This window comes from Martes martes (genome assembly GCF_963455335.1).
Source record: "Martes martes genome assembly, chromosome: 1".
In the NCBI taxonomy this organism is placed as follows: domain Eukaryota; kingdom Metazoa; phylum Chordata; class Mammalia; order Carnivora; family Mustelidae; genus Martes; species Martes martes.
This window is the reverse complement of record NC_137888.1, coordinates 33,375,734-33,379,265: the sequence shown is the minus strand read 5'-3', so window position 1 is coordinate 33,379,265 and position 3,532 is coordinate 33,375,734. Positions and strand designations below refer to the sequence as shown.

General features: G+C 37.9%; 1 pseudogene across 1 annotated transcript; it reads right to left on the bottom strand.

The window, feature by feature from the left end:
• Positions 1–442: 442 nt before the first annotated feature.
• On the bottom strand, positions 443–1,634 carry LOC308356225 (dnaJ homolog subfamily A member 1-like; annotated as a pseudogene). Its single transcript has one exon. The product of its transcript is annotated as a dnaJ homolog subfamily A member 1-like (transcript).
• Between the last annotated feature and the right edge of the window lie 1,898 nt (positions 1,635–3,532).

The following is a 3,532-nucleotide window of genomic DNA, read 5'->3' as shown; positions in this document are numbered from 1 at the left end:
TTGAAATATTCATTTTCTTTTCTTTCTTTTTTTTTTTTTTTTAAGATTTTGTTTTATTTATTTGACAGAGATCACAAGTAGGCAGAGAGGTAGGCAGAGAGAGAGAGAGAGAGAGAGGAGGAAGCTGGCTCCCTGCTGAGCAGAGAGCCCAATGCGGGGCTTGATCCCAGGACTCTGGGATCATGACCTGAGCTGAATGCAGAGGCTTTAACCCACTGAGCCACCCAGGTGCCCTCATTTTCTTTTCTCTCTCTCTCTCTCTCTCTCTCTCTTTTTTTTTTTTTTTTTTGAGTTTTTATATTTGAGTTTATTCTTCATTTAACTTTTGAAACAGTACTATAGTTGAATATTAGAAACAATAGCAAGTAGTAAGCTATGATTCAAGTCCTTCACTCATTCACTACTGCACATAAAATGCCAGCAGTGTTATTCACTGGCCCCATTAAGAGGTCTGACACTGAACAGCACCCCTGGGATGATGTTCATCATCCTCATGTGCTTCCCCATTGTAATGGCACCGTCTTTCCTGATTTGGATCAAAGTCCACCAGTTCTACCTGGTCCATTTCATCAGTCTCTTCTACTTCCTTCCTCTCAGGTAGGAGTTTTTCCAGCAAAGAGAGTTTATCAGGAGAAAGAAAGCCATTCTCAGGAAAGTTTACCCTAAATTCGATGATGAGGTGACCCTTCTCATATAGTCTATGATAAATTGGCATGCCTTCATTTAGCACGCACTTGATATCTCCATGCTTGACAATTTGACCAAATGAGAGGTGATGACAATGGTTTGGTTGTCAAGAGTAGATACTGGCTTTTGAAAACTGCACAGTGCTTCAACCAGCTGTATGTCCATACACATGAAAAGGTCTTCTCCTCGCGGAGTAAAAACAGCACGGTCCTTCTGATCTAAACAATGATAATATCTCCTGGTTTCAGTTCTGGTTCTTGGTCTCCCTTACCATGGAATGTTATCTTCTGGCCTTCTTTCATGCCTTTGTCAATATGAACTTCTAGAATCTTCTTCTCTTGAACTATCTTCCTTCCATTGCAGCTTTGACATCTATCTTTAGGACTGATCCGTTCCCCATGGCCCTGGCACTCCATGCACACAGAATGAATTTGCTGAACCATTCCAGGTCCTATCTGATGAATTCTTATTTGCATTCCAGTACTTCCGCAATTGAGACAACATTCAGCTGCTCCTTTCTTACCACCTCGGCCTTCACATTTATTGCAAATCACATTCTTTTGCAGAGCTAGTTTTCTTGTTGCACCATTATATAAATCTTCTAAGGTTACTGAGAGCTGATGCACAACATTTTTACCTCTCCTTTCTCTCTGCATTCTTCCTCCTCCTACAAAAAACATATCAAAGATGTCCATGGGGGAGCCCAAACCACCACTGCCTCCACCTTCTTTAATCGCCTGTTCGCCTCATTTGTCATTTAATTCCCTTTTCTTTGCATCAGAGAGTACTTCGTAAGCTTGAGAAATCTGTTTAAACTTCTCTCTTTCATTTGGATTCTTATCAGGGTGGTACTTCAAGGCCAGTTTCCTGTAGGCCTTTTCCAATTCTTCTTGGGTGGCATTGGGTTTGACCCCCAAAACATTATAGTAAGTGGTTTCTTTCACCATTTTCTACAGCCAGTGAGAGGGCCAAGGCCTGGGTTGGGGAGCGGGAAGGAGCGCGAAGCTGGGCGCAGCTCAGGCAGCACCGTGTTTCACTGAGCATTCTGCAAAGTTCCTAAAATGTTCATTTTCTTGATAGTGGTGAGATTTTCTTGGATATATTCTAAATAGATCAAATTATGCACCTTAACTATTTTATCTCAATTGGGTCTCAATAAAACTATAAAAAACTAATGCAGATTTTGTGTTCTGTCCTATGTTAAACCTCTGTTCTGTAGTTTTAAATTATGTAGTTAAATTATTTACTTGTACTCCAAACAGATATTCAGTGTATTCTTCGTATTAAATTGGGGAAGAAAACTGTATTCCCTTTATCCCTCTGGATTTATTATAAACACATTTCACGTTCAAGGAACTAAATATTCAGATGGCACAAAAATGAGTAAAATAAAGAATATTTTATATCTTAACCCCCTTCCCATTCCTACTGCTCACAAGTAAATAATTTTTAGAATTTCTCTTTTTAATTATTAGGATGGATTATCCCATTACTTTTAGTAATATTATATTATTCTATATTCCATGTTATAAATGATATGATTATAGTATATAGTTATAATAGTATATTCTATTTTGTTATTTTGTATTATATTGTACATTATATATAACTACATAGTTGCATAACATAATTATATAATATATATTAAATAACATTATAATACCTCTAATTTTATATTGAACTTCCTTAAGCCTCCTTATTTTCTCCTCCCCTGGTATGTTGAGAAATTTCTTCAGCTGTGTAACAAACCATCCCAATGGCGCTTTGTTACCAATATCTATAATGATGTGTGTGTACAACAAAATTATTAAAAGTTTTATTTATAATTGGAATCATTGAATAAAAAAAGCAAAACAAATAAGCTTTAAAAAGGAACTAAACCATTGTCTAGAATGTCCTCAGAACATTCCATACCTTAGTAGCTATGCTTCCTTTGCACCTGGCTGACATGACAACAATGGGTCAATATACACAGCAGTTGCACTAGCAGCAGTCCACATTTTCCCCTAAAGCTTGCCCAGGTTAAAGCAAGAGAACAAGAGCAGAGCATATACTCTGCCAAAGTAAGTGTATTTATATACTTCATGGAATTATTAACAGCCTGAACCTTTTCCCTCACTTTTGATAGTTGCAGATTGATGTGGTAACTGCCATTGAGCAAAAGCAGAATGCATGTTCAATGCTATAGGACTTTGCTATCGATATGTAATGGTTAGTTTTTCCTATGTAGCCAATTATCTCCCAAACTCAGTTGGCTTAAAACAACAATAATTTATTCAGCTCATGCTTTTGTAGAGCACAGATTTTCTGGGTTGTACTGGGCCTAGCTGACACTAGGCTTGGATGGCCTCACTCTGGAGCCTTGCAGTCAGGGTGCTTGTCAGCTGGGTTCGTGGCAAGGACTGGGAGCACCTGTCCCTCATCAAACACCAGGCTATCCTAGTTCATTCACATGGCAGCAGGTTTTCAAGAGCAATTAAAAAGAAATAAGCTAAATATGCAAGCATTTTCATGTGTCTCTTTTGCATTTGCAACTGTGCTTTTGACCAAAATGCATTACGAAGTTAAGACCAGAGTCAGTGTGAGAGGTTATGGTTCATGTATGTAGACATAGGGAGATGTGAACAAGTTGCAGGCCTTTCATTCAACAATACAGATGCACAGTCATACAAAAGCATCTCACTTCCCCATTACACTTTGAATGTTTTTGTTAGTGATGTCCTTATTTCTCTTTCATTTTTAATTACATTTATGGCTATTATAATGTACCTGCTAAACCTCTGATTCTTGTTCGATGAACATTAGACGTTACTGTTTGCCTTTGGTTATGTATATGACTAAATGT